General features: G+C 40.4%; 1 protein-coding gene across 2 annotated transcripts in view; it reads left to right on the top strand.

The window, feature by feature from the left end:
• The first annotated feature begins 2731 nt into the window (after positions 1–2731).
• ITGB6 (integrin subunit beta 6) overlaps positions 2732–11528 on the top strand; it is a 164591-nt gene continuing 155794 nt past the window's right edge. For both annotated transcript variants that reach the window (XM_066345473.1, XM_066345469.1), the window contains exon 1: positions 2732–2971. The gene's annotated coding sequence lies outside the window, so the exon portion shown is untranslated. The remainder of the gene's footprint in view (positions 2972–11528) is intronic.

Below are 11528 nucleotides of genomic sequence, written 5' to 3'. Positions count from 1 at the left end.
AAATAGTATGGGGAAACCTCTTTGAATAGCAATTTCATTCATAACATTTTTTGTCATGAAAAAACAAATGGAAACAACTTAAATTTAAAGTAAATAAGGAAATGTTTATATGAAGCACATTATTACATGTTTATATGAAGCTTAGATGACATTTTTATAATGTTAAATGAATAAAAATGTGTTCAAAAATATATATTCTATATGATTGTATCTCTGTAAAATAAATAAATAAATAAATAAGCAAGCAAGGGTTTGGAAGGAAATGAACAAAATTTCCAACAATAATGGGTAGAAGAAAACCAGAAGAGACTATGGATAAAAGCCCCATCTGAACTCTTGCCCCTCTTTGCCTTCCTAATGCCTTATACATAAGTGACTGTTAACCCTTCGTGTAGTGACTTTTTTCCATGCTCTCTGGCCCCTGGGAGTGAGTTTTGTTTTTGTTTTGTTTTTTTAAATAAAATTAGTTCCAGTTACAGTTTTATTAACTTAAAATCATGTTTGTTTGATAACCAATTTATGGAAACAAGAAGAACATACATTTACCTTTTTCTAATGTTGCCTTACACATTTTTAAAATAAAAATTTTTGTTGTTATGATCGTACTCTGAATGATCAGGAGGCACAAGGATGTACATGAATGCTTGAACTACTCAAAGGGTTAATGTATGGTAAATAAATATATTTAAACTATTATACCTGAGTTTCTAATTAACTAGTAGATTCTGTTCAACTAGCTTTCCAGCTTATCAAAGCTTTGCCTTAATTTGCCCTGCAAAAAAGTTTTGAGATAGTTTTTCCAATGGTTTATTCTTATTGTTCCATTCAACTATTTGTAAGATAACAGACATTCAGGAACTAGCACGTTTGGCATTTAGTCAAACAGCAAAAGCTTGGATTTAGCCATTGAGTGTCACAAGGCACAACATCAAAGGAATTTTCCAATGTTGCTCCCTGAATACAGCCTGGCCCTGTCATCTGATCCTCAAGAATGCCGAACAGCGATCAAGCTGCGGAGGCAGATGAGTGCCCAAGGCTGAGGAGCCAATGTATACATTTCCATCAACAGGAGAATTGGTGCAGCCAAACCAGAAAGGGGGACGCTTCAAGTGTCGACAACAGTTTCTAGGGAAAACTCGCCAGCGTATCATAATGAATCGTACCTAAGAAAAGGGACACAATGAACAAAAACTCATTAATTTACAGAAATAGAACAAAACATCTCAAATCAGCAATAGCATGGATAGTTAATTCTCTAATCCACTAGAAGTAACTTCTGTTGTCTTCAAATGAAAGCTAACTTCTACGGTTTTCTTCTGTGATAATATAAAATATCACTTTGTGTCTCTAATGTGTCCTACAGGCCTTACTAGAGCTCACTTACAGGCAGAGCATGACACTCAGCACACAATGGGCTCATCCACCTGGGACTCAGAAGATGGTCTGTGTTAACGCAAACCATGGAGGAAATAAATTCTGCAGGAAAGGAATAACGTCTTTATGGCAGAAATTAAGTCAGCTTTTGAATTTCAAATAGAAGTGTTTCCTCACATCTGAGTTCACTTAAAGAGCAAAAGACTAAGCAGGCACCACAATTGCAGGGAATTAAAAGCCCCTTGAGGGCTTATGGAATTACAGGTTAGAAATGAAAGGTGGTTTAAAAAATCTAATACTTCGCCACACACGAGGCACACATTCCTTATAGATAGGGAGACAGTTCAGCGAGATTAGAACTTTTCCTGCTATCACACAGCCAGTGAATGGTAGAGTCAGGATTCAGACCCAGGCTTCTGAAAGGCTTCCTGCTCTTGCTTCCACACTCTTCAAATAGCACAGGTTTATAAACTGCCAAACCTCTACCAGTACTGTTCATCAGCCGTTCAAGAAGTAGTGTAGCATGACCCTGAACAAGTCGACTGATCTCTTTGAGCCTCAGGCTCATAAATTAGAGCAAGTTCACAAACGCAACCCCACAATGTGGTGGTAAGAATTAAATGAGACCACGCACCTCCTGTGCTGAGCAGTGGTCCTGGCACAACGCGCAACTCAGAGAACGGTATCTACCGTCACCCTCATACCACTTCCTTGAAGGCGGGCTGACATTGCTGACCTTTTAGCCTCAGCCTGGAAAGGAGAGTGTGATCCAAATACTTCATCCTTCTTCACAAAGCTGTGTGGATGTCTCTGTCCTCAGCTGTGCCCAACCAACATAAATCGAATCCAAGCTGGATCATTTAGTACTTGGCATCATTTTTAATACTAATCTCATCAGTTTTCATTTTCATTTTCTAGTTTAGCCAAACAAGCCATTTTTTACAGGCTAGTAACTTTAAACCAAAGCTGCCAATAAAATAGACTCTTGAAAACACTGAGATCCTTCTGAAGGAATGTAAACATCAACACACATGATACAGGAACATTTGATAAGAGTTTGGTCACTGATGTGGATGCCAGTTCAACTCTAAACTTGCCCAGTACTATTTTGGGGTGTTAAAATCTATATGTGCTTAATATCCCGGCCATCCTGCCATGCATTAGATTTGAGTGCCCTTTATGGAATGAAATTGATCCTCCCGCCTTACTTTTGGTCTCTCTCCAGAGAAGCTAATGCGCTGGCATAGTTCTGCCATTTGTCAGCCAGAAGTCTGGTTACACATTTGCTCGTCAATCTAAACCTAACCTATTCTCATACGAGCACTTGGGATTTCATGTAAATCAACCAGACGTTCTGTCATTCACCAGCAATATCTCTCTATAGTATTCTACATCTATGTGCCTTCATGAAATATTGCACTATGTTTGTGGAAGAAATATTCAAATGAATGTGCTTTTTCAGGAATGGTGACACCAGAATGTTATAAATCTGTTCATTACCACAGCAAGGATAAATGGTATTTCTGCCAAAGACTTTTGATAGCCGGTACAGTAATGAACCTCAGCACTTTCTGAAATTAAAGGTCTGCCCTGAGAGGTAAGTAGTATAATGCATGACTAACGAAACGCAAACCCAAATTTCGGGCTAAGCTTTCCTTGTCAATTTAATTGATCATTTCCGACAGACACTGCCTAAGGAAGTTCATAATGTTATTTCTACCCTCTTGATATTAATATCCAGGTGAGGCTGACCCCGCCGTTTGTAAAAGGGCAGATAACCTTTTTAATTTAGCATGTTTTATTGTGATATTTCTTACATTTGAATTCACACAAGCTTTAACAGTTAAATATCTGCTACGGTTTAAGGATAATATTTCATAGAATTTTTAGTTTATCTTTCAGTGAAATATTCTAACATTCAGTTGAATAGTCTCTTAAGAAGCTTTTTAAAAAGATACTTGTTTCTCAAATAAAAGGTGATGGAGGATGATTTGACTTTGGGTGATGGGTATACGACAATTGATTGACCAAATGATGTGGAGATGTTTTATCTAAATCTATGTATTCTAGTTAACAAATACCACCTTGTTAAAATTAATTGTCTGAATAAATAAATAAATAAATAAATAAGATACTTGTTTCTGATTCTAGTGATTAGTAGTTAATTTATTTTTTTAGATAGGGGATTTGACTAGCTTTCACTAACTCTTTTGGCATTTTCAAGAGCAACTAAGGAACTGGAAATTTAAATCAGAAAAATAAAATATTAGTTCTCATGGACATGTGCATAACATCAGGCCAGTTAACTTTGGTGTTTCTAGATTGTAAAGTGGTGATTTTAATGAAGAGTTAATTTAAGAAAACTATGGAGAAAATGAAGAGGGGAAGTCTTCCAATATAATATATCTACAAAGAGTACATTTGATTCTTACAAGTGTCTGAAAACACCTGTATCATTACTATTCACTTTGAACACTGGAAGTATGACTATTAGTGTTGTAAACAAAAAATCCTATATCTGTGAAAGGTTATTAATCCAAATACCATGTCTTCTAAAATTACAGACTCACAGGTATAGCTATATTGTATTGACTCTCCAAATGCCTAAAATGTAGAATCTGGTTAGAAAGTAATGGTTTTGGATTCTGAACAGGCTCAGCAGATCATAAAGTTTTTTTTGGTACTGGGTTTCAAACATAAAGTCACTGGATCATAGCATAAAGACTCTGTCTACTTAAGTAACATTCTGTGCCTTAGTGAAATGCAAAAATTCTTTCTCATCTTGATTCCTTTCCATTCTCACGGTAGTCTTTTTCCTCTATCTGACTTACTCCCTCTAGTGTTTACTGGGTGAAGCACAGGAACTAAAACTCAATTTGCAAACAAACCAAAACAAAAACAAAAACATTATTATAATATCTCAATATTTTCCCTAGTTACCATACACTAAAGCAAACTTACTACCAGAGGTTTTGACATAAACTCTAAGGGACTGTAATATCCTTTTTTATTTTAATTTGAGAGTCTCAAAGTCAGATTTTTTGTATTCCAACTTCAGATCTCAAGAGGGGTCATTGACTTCTACTCTTTTAGGGTTAGATTCCTTCTCTGCCTCTGAATCCGTATATTCTACTTGCTTTTTAGTGTGATATAGAGAAGGTGCAAAGATTCTCTAATGAACTAGAGCATGCAAGCTGACATTTCCTTGACATATTTTCTAGGGGTACAGCTTATACTTTGATTCTTCTGAGTTACCCAAGAGTTCATGATATTTCTACTCAAAAGCAAAGCAATTGATTTTTAATAGCCTTACAGAAACTGTTAGCTGATTTTCCCCACAGAAGTCCTCAGTCAAACCAGGAAGAGTAGCTTCTTGGGAAATGTATTGATATAGGCACACCTCTTTACAGAGAAGAAAATATACTTCCCAAGTTGTCAGCTGCCAATGCAGCTACCTCGGAAACCAGCCACAGCTGATTGTGAGAGCTAACTATAGACCAAGGTCATCCAGGGACCCATGCAAGCCAGCTCATAGGGACGGCACCCACACCTTGCCAGAACACATGGGCCTGCCAGTCCAGCAGTCCAGCTCTGAGAGCTATTTTCAGTTAGAATTCCCACAAGAATGTCCTTGACTGTTCTTCATGCTGCTGGCATTCAGTTTGACACTTAACTGTTCTGAACCATAATTTTCTTTGTACTCTGACCTCTTCTCTCCTTCACAACATCTTACCTTTTTCATACCTCCCTAAGAGGTTGATAAATGTCAAATTGTAATATTAAAACTGGTCTTTTGCTTAGCAACAAAAAGCTCACCCACATATTCAGCTCTACTGCATCAAATTACTTCAATCAAGTGCTTGAGCTGGAAACCTTGGGCTTGTTTAGCTGCCTTCTCAATATAGTCATCAACCACCCTCCGGTCTCTGCCAGGCCTTGTGCATTCAGATGCTACTAGGTGATCTCATCTACCTTGTGATCTTCTATATTTCTTCCATTAAGATTCAGTGTTAGGCCCTGGCCAGTTGGCTCAGTGATAGAGCATTGGCTCAGCATATGAATGTACTGGATTCGATTCCTGGTCAGGGCACACAGGAGAAGTGCCCATCTGCTTCTCCACCCTTTCCCCTCTCCCTTCTTTCTCTTTATCTCTCTCTTCCCCTCCTGCAGCCATGGTCCAGTTGGAGCAAGTTGGCCCGGGAGCTGGAGATGGCTACAAGGTCTCACCTCAGGTGCTTAGCTCGGTTGCTAAGCAATAAAACAAAAGTCCCAGATGGGCAAAGCATAGCCCAGAAGGGAGCTTGCTGGGTGGATCCCTGTCAAGATACATGCAGGAGTCTGTTTCTCTGCTTCCCTGCTTCTCACTTAAAAAGAAAAAGAAAAAGAAAGAAAGAAAGAAAGAAAGAAAGAAAGAAAGAAAGAAAGAAAGAAAGAAAGAAAGAAAGAAAGAAAGATTGACTGATTTGGTGTTCATCCTCTCCTCTTCCTCATCCACTGTTATCACAGTTTCTCCACTTTTTCCCTAAATTGCTGTATTAGCTACCCAATCACCATCCTGACCTCCAATTCACCAACATTCTGCCATCAGTTATCTTTTAAAATTACAAATCAGAATGCATCACTCTTCTGTTGAAAATTCTTCTATGATTCCCTGCCACCTACAAGATAAATTCTAAACTCCCTACATTAGTAGTTAAGATTCATCAAGATCTGGAGACATTGGCCTGCTTTCCAAGGTTCATCTCTTATCATTTATTTCAGATCATCTTTTTATCCCTCCCTTCATCACATAAATATGTCCTAAACTTTGGCCATACTAAATCTTCATTCTTCCCCAAACCCATCATGCTCTTCTATGGCTCTAGATCTGCCCAGTGATCTCATCTACCTAGTGATCTTTTATATTTCTTCAAGATTCAGTTTGAGCATCACCTTTTTGATGGCGCTTTCCCTGACAGTCTTCCATAGCTCCCCACAAGCTTCACACACACACACACACACACACACACACACACGCGCGCGCGCGCACACACACGCACACACGCACACACAGTCCCACCATCTATGATACTTCATAGGCCACTAGTCACGCTTAGCTCTTATATCGCTACACACACACACACACACACACACACACACACACACACACACAGTTTTGAACCCTCTCATTAGGCTGTGAGACTGTTAATGTAGAAACCTTATATTATTTATTTTTGTGTTCCCAACATCTAGAGCCATACTTAAATTAAAGCAGTAAATAAACTTCATTGCATTAATTCATAAAAATAGAAATCTAAAAACAAGATAGTCAGTTGCTCCTGAGAAAGTGTGTTTTAATCCAAGTCCCATGTTGACCTATACCCTTTGCCAAACAGAACCTGACTTACCAGATTCCAAGCTGCGTTGTTGTCTAAGAATCTATATCTGCATTTCAAGAAAACTGATGCTTCTGCCAAGAGATGAACTAGAAAAGTCTTGAGGACCAGGGAATTCAGTCAGAGAAAAAGAGTGAGGAGCCACATGCTGGGGTTGGGGCTTGCTGCCCAGTAAGTACAGTCCGACTCCAGAAGACTTCAGAACCAAAGGGGCTGTTAAAATGGAGACAGACACCATGCATGGCTCACACATAGTCTATACCTCTAGTCTAGGCTGTCTCTTTGCTCACTTATAGCCCTATGCTCTCTGTTCATCTGTGCAAATTCTCAGCTTGGACCTAGGCTTAACTTGACTTAACTTCCCACACATTATCAGCAGTCCACACCTTTGCCTTCCCAGGTTAGGCAATCTTCCCATGGAATTTTTCCTCAAGACAAATACTTCGTTAAGAAATTGTCAAGGTTTAACTAATCTATGCTTACCTTAGGTGACATGTGGGAACCACAGTTCATGACCTGCCATTTTTTCTGCTTCTTCTTATCACACCAAGAATCAATCTCGCTTTAGTTTGTTCAGAGATCAGGCATATGGGAATCCCACACCTGATGTGATAAATTGACTCCCAGAAAAATAGTTTGACCATAAAACTCTTCTCAAATCTGGCTATCTTTCCTATCTAAACTTCTCTTTCTCTTCATCTGTACAAACTCTCCATTTTTTCATCAACTCATTTTTTAAAAAAGTTGCTGACCTCCACCTGGGGTAGAGGCAGTGACCAAGACAAAAACAGCCCTTCCCTTCCAAAACTGGTAGTCTAGCTGTTTTTCCATTGTCCCTTGAATCTTACCAATATATCAGAATCTGTTGGTATGTGTCATATACACTCGTAACTGCCATTCCTCTGGGCCGTGTGTGTGTGTGTGTGTGTGTGTGTGTGTCAGAGACAGAGAGAGGGACAGATAGAGATAGGCAGGAAGGGAGAGAGATGAGAAGCATCAATTCTTCGTTGCAGCACCTTAGTTGTTCATTGATTGCTTTCTCATATGTGCCTTGACCGGGGGCTACAGCAGAGTGAGTGACCCCTTGCTCAAGCCAGTAACCTTGAGCTCAAGCTGGTGAGCCTCACTCAAACCAGATGAGCCCACGCTCAAGCTAGCAACCTCAGGGTTTCGAATCTGGGTACTTTGCATCCCAGTCCAATGCTCTGTCCACTGTGCCACTGCCTGGTCAGGCTCCTCTGGGACTCTCTGAAGTTCTATAATTCATTAAGTCTTTGTGTAAGTCTTACTATCTATGTTTGGTGGTGTCTCTCTTACAGCAGGCTGGACTCTGAACTACCCAAAGGGTCCTATCTAAGGGGGCTGCATAGAGAACCAATGCTGATCTTAAGGAGACTTCTAGCAGTACTTTCAAGGGCTCTGTCATACCTATAATTTGTATCAGTTGGAGGTTCTGATAAACATAGAAAAGGCATGCTTACTTCTTGTGTGAACAACCTGAAGTTGGATGGGTATGAAAGATAACCAACCAGAAAATCAAGATGTATTAGTTATCTCTTGCTGCATAGCAAAACACACCAAAAATGAGTGGCTTAAAACCACAAACATTTGTTAACTCATAGTTTCTTTGGTTCATAAATTCAGAAGCAGCTTATCTGGGTGTTTCTGGCTCAGTGTCTCTCACGTAGTTGCAGTTAGGATGAGGGCTGCAGTCATTTGAAGGCTTGACTGGGGCTGGTGGTCCACATCCAATCTGGCTCACTAACAGAGCTATGGGCAGGAGGGCTCAGTTCCTCACCACGTGAGTCTGTCCATAGTCTGTAAGAGCATCCTCACGACATGGCAGCAACCAAAAATCAACTTGATCTTAGGTTACAGGGAGAACCAGGTGCCATCTGGGATGAGGAAGTGAGAGTGTCTGTTGCACTGTTTCAGAGTCAGACCACAGTGGAGAGCTGTATTCACTTTCGAACACCACATGGAGGGACCCACTGGGCACATGTGGAAGGACAGCAAATAGGGTGGCCAAGAAATTTGAAATTATGTCCCATAAAAAGTTATTGAAGGGAAAATAGAACTTTAGGCTAAAGAAGACTTAGGGATGCTGTGGCCATTACCTTCAAGAATGTGATGGACTTTCACATAGAAAGATAGACTTGTTCTGTTTTTCTTGTGCTGCGTTCAGAACCAATGGGTGAAGTCACAAGGGAAACACTTTGGATCAATGTAAAGAAGACAGTTCTTAGAGTCAAAGCTGACCTAAAATGAAAGCAGTTGTCTTGTTTCCAGAGGATTATTCTGTCAGAGGGCTGACTTAGGGTGTAGGAGTAAGGCACTGGTATTGTAGCCTTGCACAGCGTTTCTGTGATCTTATCTCACAAACAATTTCCCCGTGTATCTGGGTAGTCACCGTTATCTCAGCATAGAGGAAATTGATAACAGTGGGCAGATGCTGGTCTTTTGTGCAATTGGCCAGCATGGCATGATCATTTATTAGTTCATATTCCTGTGGTTGGAGATTTGGGCTAGGATCAGCTGGTTGGTTCTTCTGCAAGTCTCATCTGTCCAGATGGTTGGGCTAGGATGAGATTCACTCACATGTCTATAATTAACACATTGTCTGCTGGGGCCTTGAGATTATTTTCATGCTGGTCTCATGGATCCAATGGACAGGAGTTGTTATACCTCAATATAACAGTGTTTTCCAAGTCTCTACTTCTATCATGTTTGCTAATATTGCAATAGTTAAAACAAGTTACATAGTCAAACCCAGAATGAAGGAGTGAAGAAATAAACTTCTTGATGGGAGGAGTGGCAGAGGCCAATACACAAGGAAGGAAGGAAAGTATTTGTGACGATTTTGCAATCTACCACAGAGACCATTCCAAAGTTACCTGAATCACACCTGGATGTCACTTTGACGATGCCTCCAGTTTAATCAAAACTGATGCATCGGTGCATTACTCTGCATAATTTTGACCAGACCACAGTGAGGGTGTCCTCTCTGTCATGGTGGCCCAATGAAAATGTGGATTAATCACTGCCCAGCTGCCATGTGCAGAAAGATGAGCCTATCCTGTGAGCAGACAGAGAGGGAAAACCCTCAGCCTGCACTGAGGAGACTTCCATGCACTTGGGAGAGACAGAAGGACAAGAAGATCCTAAAGATATCTAAGGAGCGGAAATGGCAATAAACTCCATGACATGTTTTTTTGGGGGGGAGCAGGATTTTAGGAGAATTTGAAGACATATTCTGGGCCCCCATTTTCACTCAGCAAGAAGGTAATGCGGCACTTTGTAAGTAAGCCGCTGCTTCCCGGTGGTAGCCCACCAGCTCCCTTACTGGGCGTGCCCACCACTTCCTGGTAGCACTGCCAACGGTCTCTTAACCCTGAACCGGCTGAGAGTTGCCATTTGAATCAGCACTTAACCTGTTATTGTCTTATTGAAGAGTTCAAGAAGATACCCTTGTCTTTCTCAAAAATGTGAAAACTGAAGATAGGCCGGCAAGGCTGTGATTTTGTAGAGGGAAGAAGATTACTGTGGATTAAATATACAGTGGTTCTTTGAATAGGTCATTTTGTTCAATGTCATTCTGTTAAAACGTTAATGAGATGCTGTAGCTACTTAACTCTTATTTATATCAATTAGCCTATGGTGAAATTAGTTTTATTTTATGTTGTTTCACCAAATTCCAACAACCTGTTGATGACATTAAGACATTAAGTGAGCACTTCCTGTATAAAAGCACAGGCATCTGTGTCCAAAAGAAAATGTACCTTAAGAGGCTATTAGAAATGGCTTCATTCATTCACTAATTCATATTACTCACCATCCACTTGAGTTTTCTACACTTAAAAAAAAATTATTGATTGATTTCAGAGGAAGGGATGGAGAGACAGAGAGAAAGAGATAAGGAGAGAGACTGATCTGTTCCTGTATGTGCCCTGACCAGGAATTGAACCTGCAACCTTTGTGCATCTGGATAATGCTCTAACCAACTTAGCTATCGGGCAAGGGCGAGTTTGTACAAATACTGACCTCATTTTCCAAGCTAAGTCTTTAATAAGTTGTGAGGCTTCACTTCTTCTCTCTGTACCCTTTGCTTCATGCAAAATAGGGTGGAGAGAGTTGTCAACAGCTATTTGACTGACTAAGTGACAGCATGGGTCAAGTTTCTGGGAGAGAATAAGTATGAGGAGAAGGGACCTCCTTCCTCATTTAGTTAATATTTTTGCCAAATCCAAATAGTTGATTCACGTCTAATCATTGTATTTTAAGCAGGGACAGCTGGAGCTTACTGCTTGCATCCCGCCCAGTCTTTATTCCTTCCATGAAGCCAGGAAACAGAAGGGCTCTGCACACAGCAGTCACAGACCCTCATCAAAGGCAAACCACTGACATGAGAGCTTAACCAGAAAAGGCTTGCAGACCCAACATTGGCTTTTGGAAGCCACATGCAAGCACACACCTAGTAGCATAGTGAGCAGCCTTCTTCCTTCATCCCTTGGAGTAGGGGCTGAGGAACAGGCTTCCTCAGTTTTCTAACAAATGACCCATTTCAGTGAAATAAGAAAGAGAGGGCAGTCATGCAGTCAGTCAGTCAGTCAGTCAGTCAGTCAGTCAGTCAGTCATATGCCAAGTTGCAGCGATGTTAGTATTTCATGCCAGGAGTTCTGTCTCACAGAAAATGGCCTGGCTTCGTTCCACTCCTTTTAGCAAGATTGCAGTTGTAAATCAGCGGGACCGCCCTGGGGGCTGCTCCAGGCTGCTTGTCGG

Source organism: Saccopteryx leptura, chromosome 7, assembly GCF_036850995.1.
Source record: "Saccopteryx leptura isolate mSacLep1 chromosome 7, mSacLep1_pri_phased_curated, whole genome shotgun sequence".
NCBI classification, from domain to species: Eukaryota; Metazoa; Chordata; class Mammalia; order Chiroptera; family Emballonuridae; genus Saccopteryx; species Saccopteryx leptura.
Note: the sequence above shows the minus strand (reverse complement) of the source record. Positions and strands in the feature narration are given on the sequence as shown.